This window comes from Coregonus clupeaformis, chromosome 20 (assembly GCF_020615455.1).
Source record: "Coregonus clupeaformis isolate EN_2021a chromosome 20, ASM2061545v1, whole genome shotgun sequence".
Classification (NCBI taxonomy): Eukaryota; Metazoa; Chordata; class Actinopteri; order Salmoniformes; family Salmonidae; genus Coregonus; species Coregonus clupeaformis.
The window spans coordinates 58988619-59016149 of record NC_059211.1 but is presented as its reverse complement, the minus strand read 5'-3'; the positions used below and the strand labels follow the sequence as shown (position 1 = coordinate 59016149).

General features: G+C 46.5%; 1 protein-coding gene across 3 annotated transcripts in view; it reads right to left on the bottom strand.

Moving 5' to 3' along the window:
* Window positions 1-17602, bottom strand: part of LOC121534189 (cytoplasmic FMR1-interacting protein 1 homolog) — a 159016-nt gene extending 141414 nt beyond the window's left edge. For all 3 annotated transcript variants that reach the window (XM_041840729.2, XM_041840730.2, XM_041840733.1), the window contains exon 1: window positions 17405-17602. The gene's annotated coding sequence lies outside the window, so the exon portion shown is untranslated. The remainder of the gene's footprint in view (window positions 1-17404) is intronic.
* Between the last annotated feature and the right edge of the window lie 9929 nt (window positions 17603-27531).

Genomic DNA, 27531 nt, shown 5'->3' with positions numbered 1-27531 from the left:
TCCTATACTCATGTGGCCATGTTGTTGTCTCTTCCTATACTCATGTGGCCATGTTGTTGTCTCTTCCCTATACTCATGTGGCCATGTTGTTGTCTCTTCCTATACTCATGTGGCCATGTTGTTGTCTCTTCCTATACTCATGTGGCCATGTTGTTGTCTCTTCCTATACTCATGTGGCCATGTTGTTGTCTCTTCCTATACTCATGTGGCCATGTTGTTGTCTCTTCCTATACTCATGTGGCCATGTTGTTGTCTCTTCCTATACTCATGTGGCCATGTTGTTGTCTCTTCCTATACTCATGTGGCCATGTTGTTGTCTCTTCCTATACTCATGTGGCCATGTTGTTGTCTCTTCCTATACTCATGTGGCCATGTTGTTGTCTCTTCCTATACTCATGTGGCCATGTTGTTGTCTCTTCCTATACTCATGTGGCCATGTTGTTGTCTCTTCCTATACTCATGTGGCCATGTTGTTGTCTCTTCCTATACTCATGTGGCCATGTTGTTGTCTCTTCCTATACTCATGTGGCCATGTTGTTGTCTCTTCCTATACTCATGTGGCCATGTTGTTGTCTCTTCCTATACTCATGTGGCCATGTTGTTGTCTCTTCCTATACTCATGTGGCCATGTTGTTGTCTCTTCCTATACTCATGTGGCCATGTTGTTGTCTCTTCCTATACTCATGTGGCCATGTTGTTGTCTCTTCCTATACTCATGTGGCCATGTTGTTGTCTCTTCCTATACTCATGTGGCCATGTTGTTGTCTCTTCCTATACTCATGTGGCCATGTTGTTGTCTCTTCCTATACTCATGTGGCCATGTTGTTGTCTCTTCCTATACTCATGTGGCCATGTTGTTGTCTCTTCCTATACTCATGTGGCCATGTTGTTGTCTCTTCCTATACTCATGTGGCCATGTTGTTGTCTCTTCCTATACTCATGTGGCCATGTTGTTGTCTCTTCCTATACTCATGTGGCCATGTTGTTGTCTCTTCCTATACTCATGTGGCCATGTTGTTGTCTCTTCCTATACTCATGTGGCCATGTTGTTGTCTCTTCCTATACTCATGTGGCCATGTTGTTGTCTCTTCCTATACTCATGTGGCCATGTTGTTGTCTCTTCCTATACTCATGTGGCCATGTTGTTGTCTCTTCCTATACTCATGTGGCCATGTTGTTGTCTCTTCCTATACTCATGTGGCCAAAGCATCAATTGGAGAGAAAAAAACTCTTCAGAAACCCCACCTCAAACTTCAATCTCAAACAGACCCATCTAAAAAACGCTGCTGTTTCCCCCCCACACCATTCTGTTATTGGGGTACCCCCCCACACCATTCTGTTATTGGGGTACCCCCCCCACCCCATTCTGTTATTGGGGTACCCCCCCCACCCCATTCTGTTATTGGGGTACCCCCCCACACCATTCTGTTATTGGGTATCCCCCCACACCATTCTGTTATTGGGTTACCCCCCACCCCATTCTGTTATTGGGGTACCCCAACCCCCACCCCATTCTGTTATTGGGGTACCCCCCACCCCATTCTGTTATTGGGGTACCCCAACCCCCCACCCCATTCTGTTATTGGGGTACCCCCCCACACCCCATTCTGTTATTGGGGTACCCCCCCACCCCATTCTGTTATTGGGGTACCCCCCACACCATTCTGTTATTGGGGTACCCCCCACCCCATTCTGTTATTGGGGTACCCCCCACCCCATTCTGTTATTGGGGTACTCCCCCCACACACACCATTCCAACACAGAAAAGCTGCTTTTTAACAGAGTACTTCATTACAATTTTTTGGAAGGAAAACTATTTCACTCTTATTGTAAGTAATTAATATTTCATAGAAATCTGACGTAATAGATTTAACAACTGCACTTCCTCTCCCGTCAAGTAGCTAGCTAGGGAACTGGCCACACATCTGCATCTGCTGCAAAAAGAACAAGGAAGTAGGAATCAGAGGAGAAGAGCTGAGGTGGGAGTGGTCTTTTGGACTAGAATATTTCCCATTAAACAGACATTTCTCTGCATGTCTCCCCTGTATTTTGGTGCTGCCTCTGACCAAGCACAGAATGTCATAACATCACAGAATGTCATAACATCACAGAACGTCATAACGTCACAGAATGTCATAACATCACAGAATGTGCCCAAAGAGCATTATCCCCAAACGTCTGTAAAGAGCAGCAGCAAAGCCAGTAGCTAAATTTATTTATTTTATTTTATTTCACCTTTATTTAACCAGGTAAACCAGTTGAGAACAAGTTCTCATTTACAACTGCGACCTGGCCAAGATAAAGCAAAGCAGTGCAATAAAAACAACAACACAGAGTTACACATGGGGTAAACAAAACATAAGGTCATAAAATACAACAGAAAATATATATACAGTGTGTGCAAATGTAGCAAGTTATGGAGGTAAGGCAATAAATAGGCTATAGTGCAAAATAATTACAATTAGTATTAACACTGGAATGATAGATGTGCAAGAGATGATGTGCAAATAGAGATACTGGGGTACAAATGAGCAAAATAAATAACAATATAGGGATGAGGTAGTTGGGTGGGCTAATTACAGATGGGCTGTGTACAGGTGCAGTGATCAGTAAGGTGCTCTGACAACTGATGCTTAAAGTTATTGAGGGAGATAAGAGTCTCCAGCTTCAGAGATTTTTGCAATTTGTTCCAGTCATTGGCAGCAGAGAACTGGAAGGAATGGCGGCCAAAGGAGGTGTTGGCTTTGGGGATGACCAGTGAGATATACCTGCTGGAGCGCATACTACGGGTGGGTGTTGCTATGGTGACCAATGAGCTAAGATAAGGCGGGGATTTGCCTAGCAGTGATTTATAGATGGCCTGGAGCCAGTGGGTTTGACGACGAACATGTAGTGAGGACCAGCCAACAAGAGCGTACAGGTCACAGTGGTGGGTAGTGTATGGGGCTTTGGAGACAAAACGGATGGCACTGTGATAGACTACATCCAATTTGCTGAGTAGAGTGTTGGAGGCTATTTTGTAAATGACATCGCCGAAGTCAAGGATCGGTAGGATAGTCAGTTTTACGAGGGCATGTTTGGCAGCATGAGTGAAGGAGGCTTTGTTGCGAAATAGGAAACCGATTCTAGATTTAACTTTGGATTGGAGATTCTTAATGTGAGTCTGGAAGGAGAGTTTACAGTCTAACCAGGATATAAATAGGATAGGTTTACTTTCATTCTAGCAAAGCAGGAAGCCTCAGTGACTTTTGGTTCAGTTTACAGTTCCTCTTGAAGCTGCAAAGTCTCCAGTTGTCTTCTCCTTCCCTTATAAAGAGGGTGAAATGCCTTGTCCCAGGATTAGGTCTAGGCCCTCGGAGGTGGAGGGTAGCAGCAGGGTACAGAGGCAGGTAGGCCTAACCACAGCTAACTGAGACAGACAGGCTCAGAGGGAACATTACAGGTAGGCCTAACCACAGCTAACTGAGACAGACAGGCTCAGAGGGAACATTACAGGTAGGCCTAACCACAGCTAACTGAGACAGACAGGCTCAGAGGGAACATTACAGGTAGGCCTAACCACAGCTAACTGAGACAGACAGGCTCAGAGGGAACATTACAGGTAGGCCTAACCACAGCTAACTGAGACAGACAGGCTCAGAGGGAACATTACAGGTAGGCCTAACCACAGCTAACTGAGACAGACAGGCTCAGAGGGAACATTACAGGTAGGCCTAACCACAGCTAACTGAGACAGACAGGCTCAGAGGGAACATTACAGGTAGGCCTAACCACAGCTAACTGAGACAGACAGGCTCAGAGGGAACATTACAGGTAGGCCTAACCACAGCTAACTGAGACAGACAGGCTCAGAGGGAACATTACAGGTAGGCCTAACCACAGCTAACTGAGACAGACAGGCTCAGAGGGAACATTACAGGTAGGCCTAACCACAGCTAACTGAGACAGACAGGCTCAGAGGGAACATTACAGGTAGGCCTAACCACAGCTAACTGAGACAGACAGGCTCAGAGGGAACATTACAGGTAGGCCTAACCACAGCTAACTGAGACAGACAGGCTCAGAGGGAACATTACAGGTAGGCCTAACCACAGCTAACTGAGACAGACAGGCTCAGAGGGAACATTACAGGTAGGCCTAACCACAGCTAACTGAGACAGACAGGCTCAGAGGGAACATTACAGGTAGGCCTAACCACAGCTAACTGAGACAGACAGGCTCAGAGGGAACATTACAGGTAGGCCTAACCACAGCTAACTGAGACAGACAGGCTCAGAGGGAACATTACAGGTAGGCCTAACCACAGCTAACTGAGACAGACAGGCTCAGAGGGAACATTACAGGTAGGCCTAACCACAGCTAACTGAGACAGACAGGCTCAGAGGGAACATTACAGGTAGGCCTAACCACAGCTAACTGAGACAGACAGGCTCAGAGGGAACATTACAGGTAGGCCTAACCACAGCTAACTGAGACAGACAGGCTCAGAGGGAACATTACAGGTAGGCCTAACCACAGCTAACTGAGACAGACAGGCTCAGAGGGAACATTACAGGTAGGCCTAACCACAGCTAACTGAGACAGACAGGCTCAGAGGGAACATTACAGGTAGGCCTAACCACAGCTAACTGAGACAGACAGGCTCAGAGGGAACATTACAGGTAGGCCTAACCACAGCTAACTGAGACAGACAGGCTCAGAGGGAACATTACAGGTAGGCCTAACCACAGCTAACTGAGACAGACAGGCTCAGAGGGAACATTACAGGTAGGCCTAACCACAGCTAACTGAGACAGACAGGCTCAGAGGGAACATTACAGGTAGGCCTAACCACAGCTAACTGAGACAGACAGGCTCAGAGGGAACATTACAGGTAGGCCTAACCACAGCTAACTGAGACAGACAGGCTCAGAGGGAACATTACAGGTAGGCCTAACCACAGCTAACTGAGACAGACAGGCTCAGAGGGAACATTACAGGTAGGCCTAACCACAGCTAACTGAGACAGACAGGCTCAGAGGGAACATTACAGGTAGGCCTAACCACAGCTAACTGAGACAGACAGGCTCAGAGGGAACATTACAGGTAGGCCTAACCACAGCTAACTGAGACAGACAGGCTCAGAGGGAACATTACAGGTAGGCCTAACCACAGCTAACTGAGACAGACAGGCTCAGAGGGAACATTACAGGTAGGCCTAACCACAGCTAACTGAGACAGACAGGCTCAGAGGGAACATTACAGGTAGGCCTAACCACAGCTAACTGAGACAGACAGGCTCAGAGGGAACATTACAGGTAGGCCTAACCACAGCTAACTGAGACAGACAGGCTCAGAGGGAACATTACAGGTAGGCCTAACCACAGCTAACTGAGACAGACAGGCTCAGAGGGAACATTACAGGTAGGCCTAACCACAGCTAACTGAGACAGACAGGCTCAGAGGGAACATTACAGGTAGGCCTAACCACAGCTAACTGAGACAGACAGGCTCAGAGGGAACATTACAGGTAGGCCTAACCACAGCTAACTGAGACAGACAGGCTCAGAGGGAACATTACAGGTAGGCCTAACCACAGCTAACTGAGACAGACAGGCTCAGAGGGAACATTACAGGTAGGCCTAACCACAGCTAACTGAGACAGACAGGCTCAGAGGGAACATTACAGGTAGGCCTAACCACAGCTAACTGAGACAGACAGGCTCAGAGGGAACATTACAGGTAGGCCTAACCACAGCTAACTGAGACAGACAGGCTCAGAGGGAACATTACAGGTAGGCCTAACCACAGCTAACTGAGACAGACAGGCTCAGAGGGAACATTACAGGTAGGCCTAACCACAGCTAACTGAGACAGACAGGCTCAGAGGGAACATTACAGGTAGGCCTAACCACAGCTAACTGAGACAGACAGGCTCAGAGGGAACATTACAGGTAGGCCTAACCACAGCTAACTGAGACAGACAGGCTCAGAGGGAACATTACAGGTAGGCCTAACCACAGCTAACTGAGACAGACAGGCTCAGAGGGAACATTACAGGTAGGCCTAACCACAGCTAACTGAGACAGACAGGCTCAGAGGGAACATTACAGGTAGGCCTAACCACAGCTAACTGAGACAGACAGGCTCAGAGGGAACATTACAGGTAGGCCTAACCACAGCTAACTGAGACAGACAGGCTCAGAGGGAACATTACAGGTAGGCCTAACCACAGCTAACTGAGACAGACAGGCTCAGAGGGAACATTACAGGTAGGCCTAACCACAGCTAACTGAGACAGACAGGCTCAGAGGGAACATTACAGGTAGGCCTAACCACAGCTAACTGAGACAGACAGGCTCAGAGGGAACATTACAGGTAGGCCTAACCACAGCTAACTGAGACAGACAGGCTCAGAGGGAACATTACAGGTAGGCCTAACCACAGCTAACTGAGACAGACAGGCTCAGAGGGAACATTACAGGTAGGCCTAACCACAGCTAACTGAGACAGACAGGCTCAGAGGGAACATTACAGGTAGGCCTAACCACAGCTAACTGAGACAGACAGGCTCAGAGGGAACATTACAGGTAGGCCTAACCACAGCTAACTGAGACAGACAGGCTCAGAGGGAACATTACAGGTAGGCCTAACCACAGCTAACTGAGACAGACAGGCTCAGAGGGAACATTACAGGTAGGCCTAACCACAGCTAACTGAGACAGACAGGCTCAGAGGGAACATTACAGGTAGGCCTAACCACAGCTAACTGAGACAGACAGGCTCAGAGGGAACATTACAGGTAGGCCTAACCACAGCTAACTGAGACAGACAGGCTCAGAGGGAACATTACAGGTAGGCCTAACCACAGCTAACTGAGACAGACAGGCTCAGAGGGAACATTACAGGTAGGCCTAACCACAGCTAACTGAGACAGACAGGCTCAGAGGGAACATTACAGGTAGGCCTAACCACAGCTAACTGAGACAGACAGGCTCAGAGGGAACATTACAGGTAGGCCTAACCACAGCTAACTGAGACAGACAGGCTCAGAGGGAACATTACAGGTAGGCCTAACCACAGCTAACTGAGACAGACAGGCTCAGAGGGAACATTACAGGTAGGCCTAACCACAGCTAACTGAGACAGACAGGCTCAGAGGGAACATTACAGGTAGGCCTAACCACAGCTAACTGAGACAGACAGGCTCAGAGGGAACATTACAGGTAGGCCTAACCACAGCTAACTGAGACAGACAGGCTCAGAGGGAACATTACAGGTAGGCCTAACCACAGCTAACTGAGACAGACAGGCTCAGAGGGAACATTACAGGTAGGCCTAACCACAGCTAACTGAGACAGACAGGCTCAGAGGGAACATTACAGGTAGGCCTAACCACAGCTAACTGAGACAGACAGGCTCAGAGGGAACATTACAGGTAGGCCTAACCACAGCTAACTGAGACAGACAGGCTCAGAGGGAACATTACAGGTAGGCCTAACCACAGCTAACTGAGACAGACAGGCTCAGAGGGAACATTACAGGTAGGCCTAACCACAGCTAACTGAGACAGACAGGCTCAGAGGGAACATTACAGGTAGGCCTAACCACAGCTAACTGAGACAGACAGGCTCAGAGGGAACATTACAGGTAGGCCTAACCACAGCTAACTGAGACAGACAGGCTCAGAGGGAACATTACAGGTAGGCCTAACCACAGCTAACTGAGACAGACAGGCTCAGAGGGAACATTACAGGTAGGCCTAACCACAGCTAACTGAGACAGACAGGCTCAGAGGGAACATTACAGGTAGGCCTAACCACAGCTAACTGAGACAGACAGGCTCAGAGGGAACATTACAGGTAGGCCTAACCACAGCTAACTGAGACAGACAGGCTCAGAGGGAACATTACAGGTAGGCCTAACCACAGCTAACTGAGACAGACAGGCTCAGAGGGAACATTACAGGTAGGCCTAACCACAGCTAACTGAGACAGACAGGCTCAGAGGGAACATTACAGGTAGGCCTAACCACAGCTAACTGAGACAGACAGGCTCAGAGGGAACATTACAGGTAGGCCTAACCACAGCTAACTGAGACAGACAGGCTCAGAGGGAACATTACAGGTAGGCCTAACCACAGCTAACTGAGACAGACAGGCTCAGAGGGAACATTACAGGTAGGCCTAACCACAGCTAACTGAGACAGACAGGCTCAGAGGGAACATTACAGGTAGGCCTAACCACAGCTAACTGAGACAGACAGGCTCAGAGGGAACATTACAGGTAGGCCTAACCACAGCTAACTGAGACAGACAGGCTCAGAGGGAACATTACAGGTAGGCCTAACCACAGCTAACTGAGACAGACAGGCTCAGAGGGAACATTACAGGTAGGCCTAACCACAGCTAACTGAGACAGACAGGCTCAGAGGGAACATTACAGGTAGGCCTAACCACAGCTAACTGAGACAGACAGGCTCAGAGGGAACATTACAGGTAGGCCTAACCACAGCTAACTGAGACAGACAGGCTCAGAGGGAACATTACAGGTAGGCCTAACCACAGCTAACTGAGACAGACAGGCTCAGAGGGAACATTACAGGTAGGCCTAACCACAGCTAACTGAGACAGACAGGCTCAGAGGGAACATTACAGGTAGGCCTAACCACAGCTAACTGAGACAGACAGGCTCAGAGGGAACATTACAGGTAGGCCTAACCACAGCTAACTGAGACAGACAGGCTCAGAGGGAACATTACAGGTAGGCCTAACCACAGCTAACTGAGACAGACAGGCTCAGAGGGAACATTACAGGTAGGCCTAACCACAGCTAACTGAGACAGACAGGCTCAGAGGGAACATTACAGGTAGGCCTAACCACAGCTAACTGAGACAGACAGGGAGTTAGAAACTGCTGAGAAAACATTCCAGAAGGGGACTGAGAAACTGTTTTAAAAGCCTCCTAAAGGTGGGCGGAGCAAAGTGCCTTTGTGTGTCAAGGGGTATAAAGGCTGTGTATGTGTGTTTTGGTGGCAGAGCTCTCCATGATTAAACATACAGATCATTCTTGCCGGTTGTGGACCTTCGTTTAATTCATGATTAAACCAGAGCCTTACACCCTCTGGGAATTATTCAAAGCATTAAGTTTGATTAATTAGAGATAGAAATTCTCGTGACAGATAAGCATTCCTGCAACATTATTTTGTTGAAAGACAATTTGAACTCTGAGAAATTAAGCTACTCGATTGGTCATTTCAATTTATAGGATTCATATCATATTAATATAATACCCAAAACACGATTTCGTCCAAACCACTTCTTAACAATGATTAAGATGTGAGGTATCAAAATAAATGGTCAAGCGCCACCCACGGACCCCCCCAAACCCCACACCAAGCGCCACCCACGGAACGGACCCCCCAAAACCCCACACCAATTGCCACCCACAGAACGGACCCCCCCAAAACTCCACACCAAGCGCCACCCACGGACCCCCCCAACCCAACGGCCAGTAGCCCAACCCAACGGCCAGTAGCCCAGTAGCCCAACCCAACGGCCAGTAGCCCAACCCAACGGCCAGTAGCCCAACCCAACGGCCAGTAGCCCAACCCAACGGCCAGTAGCCCAACCCAACGGCCAGTAGCCCAACCCAACGGCCAGTAGCCAACCCAACGGCCAGTAGCCCAACCCAACGGCCAGTATACAGTATCAGTTCTCTGTTTGACCAGTACACTGAACAAAAATATAAACACAACATGTAAAGTGTTGGTCCCATGTTTCATGAACTGAAATAAAAGATCACAGAAATGTTATATGCACAAAAAGCGTATTTCTCTCAGATTGTGCACAAATTTGTTTACAGCCCTGTTAATCCATCCACCTGACAGGTGTGGCATATCAAGAAGCTGATTAAACAGCATGATCATTACACAGCTGCACCTTGTGCTGGGGACAATACAAGGCCACTAAATTGTGCAGTTGTCACACAACACCACGTCTCAAGTGTTGAGGGAGCGTGCAATTGGCATGCTGACTGCAGGAATGTCCACCAGAGCTGTTGCCGGAGTATTGAATGTTCATTTCTCAACCATAAGCCTCCTTCAATGTCATTTTAGAGAATTTGGCAGTACGTCCAACCAGCCTCACAACCGCAGACCACGTGTAACCACGCCAGCCCAGGACTTCCACATCCAGCTTCTTCACCTGCGGGTTCGTCTGAGACCAGCCACCCGGACAGCTGATGAAACTGTGGATTTGCACAACCAAAGCATTTCAGCACACACTGTCAGAAACAGGGAAGCTCATCTGCGAGCTTGTCGTCCTCACCAGGGTCTTGACCTGACTGCAGTTCGGTGTCGTAACAGACTTCAGTAGGCAAATGCTCACCTTCGATGGCCACTAGCACGCTGGAGAAGTGTGCCCTTTACAGATGAATCCCTGTTTCAACCGTACCGGGCAGATGGAAGACCGCATTTATGGCGTCGTGTGGGCAAGCGGTTTGCTGATGTCAACGTTGGTGGCGGTGGGGTTACGGTATGGGCATAAGCTACGGACAACGAACACAACTGTATTTTATCGATGGCAATTGGAATGCACAGAGATACCATGACGAGATCCTGAGGACCGTTGTTGTGTCATTCATCAGCTGCCATCACCTCATGTTTCAGCATGATAATGCACGGCCCCATGTCGCAAGGATCTGTACACAATTCCTGGAAGCTGAAAATGTCCCAGTTCTTCCATGGCCTGCATACTCAGACATGTCATCCATTGAGCATGTTTGGGATGCTCTCGATCGACGTGTACGACAGCGTGTTCCAGGTCTCGCCAATATCCATCAACTTCGCACAGCCATTGAAGTGGACCAACATTCCACAGGCCACAATCAACAGCCTGATCAACTCTATGTGAAGGAGATGTTGCGCTGCACGAGGCAAATGGTGGTCACACCAGATATTGTTCTTTTTTTTGTACTTTTTTTTTTAAGGTATCTGTGACCAACAGATGCATATCTGTATTCCCAGTCATGTGAAATTCATAGATTAGGGCCTAATGAAGTTGTTTCAATTGACTGATTTCCGTATATGAACTGTAACTCAGTAAAATCTTTGAAATTGTTGCATGTTGCGTTTATATTTTTGTTCAGTGTATTATGAAGCTGAAGCTTGGAGCATTGTTTATTCATACTATATAGTGAATTTGGTGATGTTTTTTCCCGTGTTCAGAGATATTAGCCATTGCAGTCGCTTGCGTTTCCCCCATAAATTTGTGTGAAAGTACAAGGTTTTACCCACTAGATGCCGCAGTTCCTGCCACACCATTTTATCAATTTTGCTGGCTCCAATGCAAGTCAATGGTACCTATATTAGCATTTTCACGATTCATATCCAAATCATCATAAAGTATCTAAACATGTTGTAGCTCAATGATGTTACTTATAGATTTGGATATGAAGGGCGAAAATGCTAATATACTCTACCGTTCAAAAGTTTGGGGTCACTTAGAAATGTCCCTGTTTTCGAAAGAAAAATTGCTTGACCATTAAAATAACTGCAAATTGATCAGAAATACAGTGTAGACATAGTTAATGTTGTAAATGGCTATTGTAGCTGGAAACGGCTGATTTTTTATGGAATATCTACATAGGCGTACAGAGGCCCATTATCAGCAACCATCACTCCTGTGTTCCAATGGCACGTTGTGTTTCCTAATCAAAGTTTATCATTTTAAATGGCTAATTAATCATTAGAAAACCCTTTTGCAATGATGTTAGCACAGCTGAAAACTGTTGTGCTGATTAAAGAAGCAATAAAACTGGCCTTCTTGAGACTAGTTGAGTATCTGGAGCATCAGCAATTGTGGGTTCGATTACAGGCTCAAAATGGCCAGAAACAAATAACTTTCTTCTGAAACTCGTCAGTCTATTCTTGTTCTAAGAAATGAAGGCTATTCCATGCGAGAAATTGCCAAGAAACTGAAGATCTCATACAACGCTGTGTACTACTCTCTTCACAGAACAGCGCAAACTGGCTCTGTAATTTTAAATTTTAATCATTTAGCAGACGCTCTTATCCAGAGCGACTTACATTAGTGAATGCATACATATTAATTTTTTTCATACTGGCCCCCCATGGGAAACGAACCCACATCCCTGCCGGCCAAACCCTCCCCTACCTTGGACGACGCTGGACCAATTGTGCGCCGTCCATGGGTCTCCCGGTCGCGGCCGGCTGCGACAGAGCCTGGACTCGAACCAGGATCTCTAGTGGCACAGCTAGCACTGCGATGCAGTGCCTTAGACCACTGCGCCACTCTGGAGTCATTGCTGCAAATGGTGGCTCTACAAAGTATTGACTTTGGGGTGGGGGGGGGGGTGAATAGTTACGCACGCTCAAGTTCTCTGCTTTTTTGTCTTATTTCTTGTTTGTTTCACACACAAAAATATTTTGCATCTTCAAAGTGGTAGGCATATTGTGTAAATCAAATGATACAAACCCTCCAAAAATCCATTTAAATTCCAGGTTGTAAGGCAACAAAATAGGAAAAATGGCAAGGGGGGTGAATACTTTGGCAAGCCTCTGTCGATGTGTGTAAACCAGTCTAAACAGGGGACTGACAGAGTCACACCTCCAACAGACAGACAGAGTCACACCTCCAACTGTAGCTGTGCAGTTGCAACAAGTGATCAGTGGAGGAAACCCCCACATCGGAAATATACAAGAGGTGTGAAATCACATTAAAACTTCAGCTTCCAAGGAAACCACTTTGCTCGAAGCCTCACTTTACCCCAGAAAAACAACTGAGGTAGAAACCCTGTAAAGATATATGAACCGCCCCACCACAAACCAAACCTGTGATACCAGGGTCCAGTTGTCACCCTCCCACATCTACAGCTGCTCTCTTTCACTTCTCCTAAACCTCAGCAGCAACTCTCACTTCTCCTAAACCTCAGCACCACCCCCTCTACTGTGCTTCACCTGATCACACAAGGAAGGAAGACACTGAGCAAATACAAACAAAAACACACAAGGGCTTTTATTAGACCGCTGGAGGGGATTTATTAGACCGCTGGAGGGGCTTTATTAGACCGCTGGAGGGCCTTTATTAGACCGCTGGAGGGCCTTTATTAGACCGCTGGAGGGCTTTTATTAGACCGCTGGAGGGCTTTTATTAGACCGCTGGAGGGCCTTTATTAGACCGCTGGAGGGCTTTTATTAGACCGCTGGAGGGCTTTTATTAGACCGCTGGAGGGCCTTTATTAGACCGCTGGAGGGCTTTTATTAGACCGCTGGAGGGGCTTTATTAGACCGCTGGAGGGCCTTTATTAGACCGCTGGAGGGCCTTTATTAGACCGCTGGAGGGGCTTTTATTAGACCGCTGGAGGGCTTTTATTAGACCGCTGGAGGGCTTTTATTAGACCGCTGGAGGGCTTTTATTAGACCGCTGGAGGGCTTTTACTAGACCGCTGGAGGGGCTTTTACCAGACCGCTGGAGGGGCTTTTACCAGACCGCTGGAGGGGCTTTATTAGACCGCTGGAGGGGCTTTACTAGACTGGATCTTGGCCTATCTGGTCTCAATATAGAAGTGTTGAGCTTTAAGAGAAACTTCTCTAGATCTAATTGCAGATTTGGTTAGTGGTGGCAGAATGGATCCAGCATAGTAGGTGTATTACCAAGAAAGGATCCAACCAACCGATGAATGGTTACATTACCTGGGCCATACCAACTAACCCACACACAACAGATATGATACGAGTCCATAGAAACCAATCTCTAATTAACACAATAATACAAGTCACTACAGAGATCTGGTTCATATGCACTCACACCAAATATAATTTGAAACTGAATTTTTGCAGAGCAATGGGATATGACTTCAGTTCAAAAAGACTTCTGAAAATGTTGACTTTGAAATCTGTTCCTCAATAACAACCCAACAGCAGTGACCTACATGTAGTTCAACTAGTAATTAAACTACTATACATTTTGCAGTAGCTTGGTGGTAGTTGAACTACACTGAACACAAAAATAAAACGCAACATGTAAAGTGTTGGTACCATGTTTCATGAGCTGAAATAAAAAAAATCACAGAAATGTTCCATACCTACAAAAAGCTTATTTCTCTCAAATTTCGTCTGGGGGGGGTGGGACTCATTCTGATTGGCTGGGCCTGGCTCCCCAGTGGGTGGGCCTGGCTCCCAAGTGGGTGGGCCTATGCCCTCCCAGACCCACCCATGGCTGCACCCCTGCCCAGTCATGTGAAATCCATAGATTAGGGCCTAATTAAATTATTTCCTTATATGAACTGTAACTCTGTTAAATTTTTGAAATTGTTGCATGATGCGTTTCTATTTTTGTTCAGTATAAATTCAAAATCTAGGTAGTGTTTTCAGTAGTTGATTACTGTTTTACCATGTAGCGGTGTAGCTAACTACCGGAATTACACACTACTGTTTTACCATGTAGCGGTGTAGCTAACTACTGGAACTACACACTACTGTTTTACCATGTAGCGGTGTAGCTAACTACTGGAACTACACACTACTGTTTTACCATGTAGCGGTGTAGCTAACTACCGGAACTACACACTACTGTTTTACCATGTAGCGGTGTAGCTAACTACCGGAACTACACGCTACTGTTTTACCATGTAGCGGTGTAGCTAACTACTGGAACTACACACTACTGTTTTACCATGTAGCGGTGTAGCTAACTACCGGAATTACACGCTACTGTTTTACCATGTAGCGGTGTAGCTAACTACTGGAACTACACACTACTGTTTTACCATGTAGCGGTGTAGCTAACTACTGGAACTACACACTACTGTTTTACCATGTAGCGGTGTAGCTAACTACCGGAATTACACGCTACTGTTTTACCATGTAGCGGTGTAGCTAACTACCGGAACTACACACTACTGTTTTACCATGTAGCGGTGTAGCTAACTACCAGAACTACACACTACTGTTTTACCATGTAGCGGTGTAGCTAACTACCGGAATTACACGCTACTGTTTTACCATGTAGCGGTGTAGCTAACTACCGGAACTACACACTACTGTTTTACCATGTAGCGGTGTAGCTAACTACTGGAACTACACACTACTGTTTTACCATGTAGCGGTGTAGCTAACTACTGGAACTACACACTACTGTTTTACCATGTAGCGGTGTAGCTAACTACTGGAACTACACACTACTGTTTTACCATGTAGCGGTGTAGCTAACTACTGGAACTACACACTACTGTTTTACCATGTAGCGGTGTAGCTAACTACTGGAACTACACACTACTGTTTTTGGCAAAAAGAGCTGCCTAATTCTTACTTGAAACATATTTTTTGTGTTTAATAGGCTAAATTACACATTCTGTCAACATCTGACTCTAGAGTGATCTGTTCTTGCAATTTGCAGTCTATGACATTTCAGATTAAGATATGATCACTTCTCCCCGAAGTAGCTTAGATGTAGTTAACTACTTTTTCAAAGTACACTACATGGCCAAAAGTATGTGGACACACCTTCAAATTAGTTGATTTGGCTAGTTCACCCACTGCTAACAGGTGTATAAAATCTAGCACACAGCCATGCAATCTCCATAGACAAACATTGGCAGTAGAATGGTCTTACTGAAGATCTCAGTGACTACAAAGCATTACATGGGCTTGCTCCAACCTCTCCGATTTGGTCCTGCCGTACATACCTACACGTACGCAGGCCTCCTTATTGGCCCTAGAATTTCTAAGCAAACAGCTGGAGGCAGGGCTTTCTCCTATAGAGCTCCATTTTTATGGAATGGTCTGCCGATCCATGTGAGAGACGCAGACTCGGTCTCGACCTTTAAGTCTTTACTGAAGACTCATCTCTTCAGTAGGTCCTATGATTGAGTGTAGTCTGGCCCAGGGGTGCGAAGGTGAACGGAAAGGCACTGGAGAGACGAACCGCCCTTGCTGTCTCTGCCTGGCCGGCCCCTAGCCGTTATACAGCGATGATGATGTTAATGTTCAGAAGGATCTTAACAAAACTCCCCACTACAGAAGACGTTTTCATCCAATGACTTACAGTGCATTCGGAAAGTATTCAGACCCCTTGACTTTTTCCACATTTTGTTACGTTACAGCCTTTTTCAAAAAAAAAAAACATATTCCTCAATACCCACACAATACCCCATACTGACAAAGCAAAAACTGGTTTTTAGACATACATTTTTATTCTAAAATTGATAAATAGTTTTTTCCCCCCCTCATAAACCTACACACAATATCCCATAATAACATTTTAGCAAATGTATTAAACATTTAAAAAAACAGAAATATCACATTCACATAAGTATTCAGACCTTTTACTCAGTACTTTGTTGAAGCACCTTCGCCAGCGATTACAACCTCGAGTCTTCTTTGGTATGACGCTACACAACTGTATTTGGGGAGTTTCTCCCATTCTTCTCTGCAGATCCTCTCAAGCTCTGTCAGGTTGGATGGGGTGCGTCGCTGCACAGCTATTTTTGGTCCACTCAAGGACATTCAGAGACTTGTCCCGAAGACACTCCTGCGTTGTCTTGGCTGTGTGCTTTGGGTCGTTGTCCTGTTGGAAGGTGAACCTTTGCCCCAGTCTGAGGTCCTGAGCACTCTGGAGCAGGTTTTCATCAAGGATCTCTCTGTACTTTGCTCTGTTCATCTTTCCCTCGATCCTGACTAGTCTCCCAGTCCCTGCCGCTGAAAAACATCCCCACAGCATGATGCTGCCACCACCATGCTTCACAGTAGGGATTGTTCCAGGTTTCCTCCAGACGTGACGCTTGGTATTCAGGCCAAAGAGTTAAATCTTGGTTTCATCAGACCAGAGAATCTGGTTTCTCATGGTCTGAGTCCTTTAAGTGCACTTTCCGAATGCACTGTATGTGTAATGTAATGGAGTCATGATCAAGGGCTAGATTTCAGAGTAGCTTCCCCAACAGTCGATTATTTGGAGCACTTTTAGTATTTTCTCATTGATTTGTCAGTCAACAACCACCATGATTGGTTTGCAAATGATTCCTGCAACCTGTCTGACTCGCCTGTATAAGATTTACTGTCGACGGGCGGATCGATGTGAGATTCCTGCTGTAGAGAGCAGACTGTTGCGTGTCAAGATCCTAGCTCGTCTGATTAGTGTGTTTGTATCGGGCCTGGGGCGTCCAAGAAAAATATGCAGTTTATCGACTTTCCTTTTCATTCATTAATCAAACCAATAAACGCATAACTATTTATTTTTGTCGTCTAAATTCGATAAAAACTGTAATTCTCTTGTATACAAAACCCATAACGAGTAAAACAACGCGAAGCCACAAAAGACAACACCCAGCCAAGAGAAACATCACAGAAAGTTTTCGTAGGCGTTGGTTACACAGCTAAAATTTCCCGAGCTGATTAGATACTCACCCGGAGTTGTTTTCCTGGGAATTTGGTCCACTTTAACGAATTAGAAATCCATTCAACACTAATATTAACAATCTGGACGCCGCTGGAAAGCAATGGCGGTGAAAAGGCATAGATAGCCCAGTTTTTAGTCGGGGGGAATCTTCGTCCCTGTCGGATGCTCTCGCAGCGAGTCGAGTTGAGGGAGTTCCTGTCCCTCTAAAGCAGGGAAATTCAACAGGAAACTCCTCAGCTGCGGTGCGGAAGTTATCCACTAGGGACGGTGTGGGGAACTCCTTCACAGGGAAGGACTGGTTTATCCACTAGGGACGGTGTGGGGAACTCCTTCACAGGGAAGGACTGGTTTATCCACTAGGGACGGTGTGGGGAACTCCTTCACAGGGAAGGACTGGTTTATCCACTAGGGACGGTGTGGGGAACTCCTTCACAGGGAAGGACTGGTTTATCCACTAGGGACGGTGTGGGGAACTCCTTCACAGGGAAGGACTGGTTTATCCACTAGGGACGGTGTGTGGGAACTCCTTCACAGGGAAGGACTGGTTTATCCACTAGGGACGGTGTGGGGAACTCCTTCACAGGGAAGGACTGGTTTATCCACTAGGGACGGTGTGGGGAACTCCTTCACAGGGAAGGACTGGTTTATCCACTAGGGACGGTGGTGGGGAACTCCTTCACAGGGAAGGACTGGTTTATCCACTAGGGACGGTGTGGGGAACTCCTTCACAGGGAAGGACTGGTTTATCCACTAGGGACGGTGTGGGGAACTCCTTCACAGGGAAGGACTGGTTTATCCACTAGGGACGGTGTGGGGAACTCCTTCACAGGGAAGGACTGGTTTATCCACTAGGGACGGTGTGGGGAACTCCTTCACAGGGAAGGACTGGTTTATCCACTAGGGACGGTGTGGGGAACTCCTTCACAGGGAAGGACTGGTTTATCCACTAGGGACGGTGTGGGGAACTCCTTCACAGGGAAGGACTGGTTTATCCACTAGGGACGGTGTGGGGAACTCCTTCGCAGGGAAGGACTGGTTTATCCACTAGGGACGGTGTGGGGAACTCCTTCACAGGGAAGGACTGGTTTATCCACTAGGGACGGTGTGGGGAACTCCTTCACAGGGAAGGACTGGTTTATCCACTAGGGACGGTGTGGGGAACTCCTTCACAGGGAAGGACTGGTTTATCCACTAGGGACGGTGTGGGGAACTCCTTCACAGGGAAGGACTGGTTTATCCACTAGGGACGGTGTGGGGAACTCCTTCACAGGGAAGGACTGGTTTATCCACTAGGGACGGTGTGGGGAACTCCTTCACAGGGAAGGACTGGTTTATCCACTAGGGACGGTGTGGGGAACTCCTTCACAGGGAAGGACTGGTTTATCCACTAGGGACGGTGTGGGAACTCCTTCACAGGGAAGGACTGGTTTATCCACTAGGGACGGTGTGGGGAACTCCTTCACAGGGAAGGACTGGTTTATCCACTAGGGACGGTGTGGGGAACTCCTTCACAGGGAAGGACTGGTTTATCCACTAGGGACGGTGTGGGGAACTCCTTCACAGGGAAGGACTGGTTTATCCACTAGGGACGGTGTGGGGAACTCCTTCACAGGGAAGGACTGGTTTATCCACTAGGGACGGTGTGGGGAACTCCTTCACAGGGAAGGACTGGTTTATCCACTAGGGACGGTGTGGGGAACTCCTTCACAGGGAAGGACTGGTTTATCCACTAGGGACGGTGTGGGGAACTCCTTCACAGGGAAGGACTGGTTTATCCACTAGGGACGGTGTGGGGAACTCCTTCACAGGGAAGGACTGGTTTATCCACTAGGGACGGTGTGGGGAACTCCTTCACAGGGAAGGACTGGTTTATCCACTAGGGACGGTGTGGGGAACTCCTTCACAGGGAAGGACTGGTTTATCCACTAGGGACGGTGTGGGGAACTCCTTCACAGGGAAGGACTGGTTTATCCACTAGGGACGGTGTGGGGAACTCCTTCACAGGGAAGGACTGGTTTATCCACTAGGGACGGTGTGGGGAACACCTTCACAGGGAAGGACTGGTTTATCCACTAGGGACGGTGTGGGGAACTCCTTCGCAGGGAAGGACTGGTTTATCCACTAGGGACGGTGTGGGGAACTCCTTCGCAGGGAAGGACTGGTTTATCCACTAGGGACGGTGTGGGGAACTCCTTCGCAGGGAAGGACTGGTTTATCCACTAGGGACGGTGTGGGGAACTCCTTCGCAGGGAAGGACTGGTTTATCCACTAGGGACGGTGTGGGGAACTCCTTCACAGGGAAGGACTGGTTTATCCACTAGGGACGGTGTGGGGAACTCCTTCACAGGGAAGGACTGGTTTATCCACTAGGGACGGTGTGGGGAACTCCTTCACAGGGAAGGACTGGTTTATCCACTAGGGACGGTGTGGGGGAACTCCTTCACAGGGAAGGACTGGTTTATCCACTAGGGACGGTGTGGGGAACTCCTTCACAGGGAAGGACTGGTTTATCCACTAGGGACGGTGTGGGGAACTCCTTCACAGGGAAGGACTGGTTTATCCACTAGGGACGGTGTGGGGAACTCCCTTCACAGGGAAGGACTGGTTTATCCACTAGGGACGGTGTGGGGAACTCCTTCACAGGGAAGGACTGGTTTATCCACTAGGGACGGTGTGGGGAACTCCTTCACAGGGAAGGACTGGTTTATCCACTAGGGACGGTGTGGGGAACTCCTTCACAGGGAAGGACTGGTTTATCCACTAGGGACGGTGTGGGGAACTCCTTCACAGGGAAGGACTGGTTTATCCACTAGGGACGGTGTGGGGAACTCCTTCACAGGGAAGGACTGGTTTATCCACTAGGGACGGTGTGGGGAACTCCTTCACAGGGAAGGACTGGTTTATCCACTAGGGACGGTGTGGGGAACTCCTTCACAGGGAAGGACTGGTTTATCCACTAGGGACGGTGTGGGGAACTCCTTCACAGGGAAGGACTGGTTTATCCACTAGGGACGGTGTGGGGAACTCCTTCACAGGGAAGGACTGGTTTATCCACTAGGGACGGTGTGGGGAACTCCTTCGCAGGGAAGGACTGGTTTATCCACTAGGGACGGTGTGGGGAACACCTTCACAGGGAAGGACTGGTTTATCCACTAGGGACGGTGTGGGGAACTCCTTCACAGGGGAAGGACTGGTTTATCCACTAGGGACGGTGTGGGGAACTCCTTCGCAGGGAAGGACTGGTTTATCCACTAGGGACGGTGTGGGGAACACCTTCGCAGGGAAGGACTGGTTTATCCACTAGGGACGGTGTGGGGAACACCTTCGCAGGGAAGGACTGGTTTATCCACTAGGGACGGTGTGGGGAACTCCTTCGCAGGGAAGGACTGGTTTATCCACTAGGGACGGTGTGGGGAACTCCTTCGCAGGGGAAGGACTGGTTTATCCACTAGGGACGGTGTGGGGAACTCCTTCGCAGGGAAGGACTGGTTTATCCACTAGGGACGGTGTGGGGAACTCCTTCGCAGGGAAGGACTGGTTTATCCACTAGGGACGGTGTGGGGAACTCCTTCGCAGGGAAGGACTGGTTTATCCACTAGGGACGGTGTGGGGAACTCCTTCGCAGGGAAGGACTGGTTTATCCACTAGGGACGGTGTGGGGAACTCCTTCGCAGGGAAGGACTGGTTTATCCACTAGGGACGGTGTGGGGAACTCCTTCACAGGGAAGGACTGGTTTATCCACTAGGGACGGTGTGGGGAACTCCTTCACAGGGAAGGACTGGTTTATCCACTAGGGACGGTGTGGGGAACACCTTCACAGGGAAGGACTGGTTTATCCACTAGGGACGGTGTGGGGAACACCTTCACAGGGAAGGACTGGTTTATCCACTAGGGACGGTGTGGGGAACTCCTTCACAGGGAAGGACTGGTTTATCCACTAGGGACGGTGTGGGGAACACCTTCACAGGGAAGGACTGGTTTATCCACTAGGGACGGTGTGGGGAACACCTTCACAGGGAAGGACTGGTTTATCCACTAGGGACGGTGTGGGGAACACCTTCACAGGGAAGGACTGGTTTATCCACTAGGGACGGTGTGGGAACTCCTTCACAGGGAAGGACTGGTTTATCCACTAGGGACGGTGTGGGGAACTCCCTTCGCAGGGAAGGACTGGTTTATCCACTAGGGACGGTGTGGGGAACTCCTTCGCAGGGAAGGACTGGTTTATCCACTAGGGACGGTGTGGGGAACTCCTTCGCAGGGAAGGACTGGTTTATCCACTAGGGACGGTGTGGGGAACTCCTTCGCAGGGAAGGACTGGTTTATCCACTAGGGACGGTGTGGGGAACTCCTTCGCAGGGAAGGACTGGTTTATCCACTAGGGACGGTGTGGGGAACTCCTTCACAGGGAAGGACTGGTCACTAGTTACCACAGCCACAAAGCCAGAAGGCCCGCCTACTCATTTATATTTTTACATTGTAGTCATTTAGCAGACGCTCTTATCCAGAGCGACTTACAGTTAGTGCATACATTATTTTTAATACTGGCCCCCCCGTGGGAATCGAACCCACAACCCTGGCGTTGCAAACGCCATGCTCTACCAACTGAGCTACATCCCTGCCGGCCATTCCCTCCCCTACCCTGGACGACGCTGGGCCAATTGTGCGCCGCCCCATGGGTCTCCTGGTCACGGCAGGCTACGACAGAGCCTGGATTCGAACCAGGATCTCTAGTGGCACAGCTAGCACTGCGATGCAGTGCCTTAGACCACTGCGCCACTCGGGAATACTCGACCAATCAGATGAGGGAGTGTGATGACGCGTGTGCTGACCGGCTTGAAGGGCAGACTAGATACATGCATTTCTTTTATCTATTGATCCATCAATGATTTGGTTATTTATTAGATATAGTTAAACCAACCGTAATGAATGCAAAGTAGTTATCGGATGTCTTATTCAAACTCAGCTTATCATGATGTTTTCCCTTACCCATGGTTACTTGTCTGAACACAAAATAGGTTTACTCCAATATCTGCATTGTTTTTAAAATGACATGTAGACAAACAAGTTGACACATCTTGATTTTAGAGTTTTATTTTCTAAATCCACAGGAAAAACGTACAGTTTCACAGAAATGTTCACAGAAATGTAAATGTTTGAAATTGGCAGATTTGTCTGATTTAAGATGAAAACTTCAACCCTGTTACTTTATTTGGCACCTAGACCCTTACTTTAGTCATTTATTTATTTAACTTAAACCTTGCAGTCCACCTTTTTGGTATTTTATACCAGTTTCCGTCTCTGTACAAAGGCATGGTCTTCAAGCTATGGAAGATGACAAAACATTTCATATTACTTTTTTGGATTTACATTACACTTTTCTACAGTGGCGGCTGGTGAAAAATATTCTCGGTGGGGCTGTGCCATACTTTTTTTTTCCTGTAACCATCGCGATATATTTTAACACAAACTGCAGGACAGCAGTGCTCAGTGAAACATTCAGTAATTATTTAATGCCAATATTAAAAAGTTGAGGCATTCTTACACAAAAACATATTACACAAACCCAAGCCTTTCATTTGCATTTAAAGTGAACTTTTCACCATTGGTAGTAAACAGGCAACGCAACAGGCATGCTGTCAGAACAGAGTGGAAAGTGGACAATAACATGAAATTATTATAAAGTTTATAGGAAATCTTACACTGTATAAAAGGATGTATAATATAGAAATGGATATCAAGTGGATGAACTCAAACCTTTGACTGGAAGAATAGCATACAGTATTTTATGATCATACTAAATGTGACTAATTGTTAATGTGCTCCAGAACTGCAACAATTAATTGATACAAAACAACATATATACAGTAATATTAGCAAAGACACTATTAAGACTTTCTAGAGTACCATATATAACTGGATTTTTTATGCTAAGGTCAACTATATACAAAGAAACATGCGGCCAGAGCTGCTCTGTGTGTGTGTGTCTGTCATCTTATTTGTACAGGAATTTTGCCCGTCTGTCCTTCTGAGTGGCAAACCTCTCAATGACCCTTTGATTAAAGTCAGGAATGTCCCTGACAAGTTTCTTCTCCATGGAGAGCATGGCCAGAGCGTTCAGGCGATCCTGTGTCATGCTGTTTCTCAGGAAGGTCTTGATCCTTTTCAGTGTAGAGAAGCACCTTTCTGACTCAGCAGTTGTCATGGGTGTGGTGATGAGGATCTTGAGGAGGCTGGCAGTCTCTGTGAAAGTGCTCTGAAGGTTGTTCTCCATGAAGAACTGGTACAGGGGCACTGCACCACTACAAGCCTTGAACTCACTGTTCTCATAGATGAGGGACAGTTCGGTTTTGAGCTTGGCCTTGTTCAACATGGGGGTACGCCTCCACGGTTGTTTCAAGCGCTGTATCGGGGAACTTCACACTGTGTTGTGGGAACAACTCTCCGTGCAATAGTGTTGCGCTGATGAGGTGCTGGGTGAAGGAGAACCTCTCTTTGGCATGACTCAGGATGGTATCACATACCTGTAAAAGATACATCATCAGCTTTAATTTGCAATTAAGCTATTTTGATGCAAGTGATCCTGACTGACACATGCCTATGTCCAACTCAAGCATGGGCGGTGTGTTCAATAGGGCGATATGGGCGACGCACTGCCAAACGGGAAAAGGAAGGGATTTTTTTTCTAATCAATTATATCATGGCAACAGTAGTTCAGTGTTCACGTCTGATCTGCCAGCCACTAAATGTCCAATCAGGCTAAAGTCGTGCTTCAAATGTCCCCGCCCGTTTTGGGGCGATTTCAGTCAGGTTGAAAATCGCCCAGAAGTCTCTCATAGCCTCTAATGTAAAATATTTTTTTTCAAATTTCTGAGCTTTCAATACATTCTCTATGGGTGTCTGAGGGCTTGCACTACGCGCTTTCGTCATACGTAACGTAACGTAACCATGAACGGCAGACAGCAACGCTTGGACAGCGACTGGTGTAACCGACATGCACCATCTTTCAGAAAAGATTAAGAAAAATGAGCTGTCAAAGACCCACATTGATAGCTGTTTGAGATTGTCTGCTTTGGTGAGAGTGAATATTGCCACTCAACTGGATGAGGGATACAGGCTAGCTGTCCGCCGCCACAACGATGAGGTTAGCAACAGCAGAGTCGTGAACACTGTCTACGAGAATCGAGACGACCTCATAGAATGTTTTGAAGCCATCCGGACGGGTTCATTGGGTTCATTTGACCAGCCCACCGTACCAGAAGCTACAGAATAAGGACATCGATGCTGTCTTTATCAAACGTGCCCTCGACAGCTTCGCAAGCAGTGTGCAGGCCATAAGGTAAGATAAAGATTAAACAATATCATTCGATCTTTCTCAAAGCAGAGCTTTATTTGAAAATGTATGCATGAAAGGAGACTGCATTTGTGTTTGAAATTACATTATTGTCATTATATATGGCCAGTGGTGTAATCTATCTTATTTTATATACTATGTGTACTGTACAGTGGTGCTCATAAGTGTATGAACACATTCTAAAGCTGACTAAAAAGAGGAATAAAAAAATAAAAAAATCATCTTTGGAAATTGATCTTAATGACTTAATTAAAAAAGTTGGAAAATCCAACCTTTAAGGACACCAATTTTCTTTTCTTTTTTATTCCTCTTTTTAGTCAACTTTAGCATGGGATCATAAGCTTATGAGCACCACTGTATACTGTGCTGAACATCCAGGCTATGTGAGACACAAAGGCTAACTTAAACACTAAAGACTTTATGCATCCCTGCCCATTTTAAGTGGAACTGAAGTATTTGTACTATACATGGATACATTGCATATACCTGTGCATCACATAGACAACAATACTGTACAAAGCCAACAAACACATTGGTCTGTTTGCCTTCAGGGACTCCTCTCAACAGCAGCTGCAAGAAGCAACAGGAGCCAAAAGACCCAGAACAGCTTTGAGAGAAGAGGAGAAGCAGAGGCTGTCTGAAGAGGTCTGCAACACCATCCTGGATCACACCAAAGAAAGGTTCTCTTTCTCTGGCCACCTTGTGAGTGCTACCTTACTGCAAGCAGACATGTTTGAAAGGTACTGCCATTCAAAAAAATAAAAAATCTGTTCATGTTCATTTTTACAAATCTATACAATTGGCCAGAATATGGTTGTTCATATTTACAAATCTATACAATTGGCCAGAATATGGTTGTTCATTTTTACAAAGCCATACATATTGTTTATGCAGTGTTGAGGAATGTGAAAGAACACCCTTGATTATTTTTACTGTGATAACTTATTTTGCTTTTGTAAGCCAACACTTTTGAGATCAGTCAATAAATGCTTCTGGTATTGACTTATATGCTGCCCCTGTCTTCATGTTGTTGCTGGACATATCTTTTTAAAAATGTGTGTAGGTCACCTAAATCATCAGAAAAATTGCCCCTCCTGAGAATTTTTTCAGGAGCCGCCACTGCATACACGGTACCTTTATACACAGTATTACATGATAGGAATACAGTTTCATATACACATGCAGTGAAAACAGGGAAAATAAGCATTTTTCTCATTTTAGATGAGAGTAGCAAAAGTTAGCTACTAGTTATCTAATAAAGAAAAAACAACTTACCTTTTAGCCCAAAACTCTTGTCCTTTCTAAATGTTATGAATTGTAGTGAGGTTGGCAATTTTTTTTCCAAAATGTATTTAGTTATTTGGTCCTCAAACTTTAACTCGACATATGCCATTTCGAAAATGAGGCGTTCGCCGCGAACCGTAATACGCGTCATGACACTCCCTTATCTAGGTAGCGGTGCATCAAGTCTGACACCAACAGGCTCCTGAACAGCTTCTATCCCCTAGCCATAAGACTGATAAATAGCTAACAGAATGGCTAAACGGACTATCTGACTTGACATTTGTATTTTATTTTTGCACTCTCTATGCACACTGTCACTCCAACACAAAAACACTCACTCGATCATTTGCTCACACATACATTTATACCGACTCTACACACACCCACTCACATACAATCATCATATACGCTGCTGCTACTCTGTTTATCATATATCCTGATGCCTAGTCACCTTACCCCTCTACATATCTACCTCCATCACTCCAGTATCCCTGAACATTGTAAATATGGTACTGGAACTGACCCTGTATATAGTATGCTTACTTACTTTATCGTGTTCTTCTTATTATTATATATTGTGTGTTTTTGTTCTACCTTGCTATTTTTAGTATTACATTGATATTGATTACTGTAAATGATTACTGCATTGTTGGGGTTAGAGCTGCAAGAAAGGAATTTCACTGTACTTGCACGTGACACTAAAACTTGAAACTCATCTGATTGGTCGGGTAGGCGGGCCTTCTGAGCCTTCATATGGGTCATCACACTCCCTCATCTGATTGGTCGAGTAGGCGGGCCTCTTGACTTTGTGGCTGTGGTAACTAGTGACGACCTAGGGAAGGACTGTAGTGTAGTAAACACTCAGTATAAATCAGTATCCTGCATTACTATGATCAATCAGTATCCTGCATTACTATGATCAATCAGTATCCTGCATTACGATGATCAATCAGTATCCTGCATTACTATGATCAATCAGTATCCTGCATTACGATGATCAATCAGTATCCTGCATTACTATGATCAATCAGTATCCTGCATTACTATGATCAATCAGTATCCTGCATTACTATGATCAATCAGTATCCTGCATTACTATGATAAATCAGTATCCTGCATTACTATGATCAATCAGTATCCTGCATTACGATGATCAATCAGTATCCTGCATTACGATGATCAATCAGTATCCTGCATTACTATGATCAATCAGTATCCTGCATTACTATGATCAATCAGTATCCTGCATTACTATGATCAATCAGTATCCTGCATTACTATGATCAATCAGTATCCTGCATTACTATGATAAATCAGTATCCTGCATTACTATGATCAATCAGTATCCTGCATTACTATGATCAATCAGTATCCTGCATTACTATGATCAATCAGTATCCTGCATTACTATGATCAATCAGTATCCTGCATTACTATGATCAATCAGTATCCTGCATTACTATGATCAATCAGTATCCTGCATTACTATGATCAAT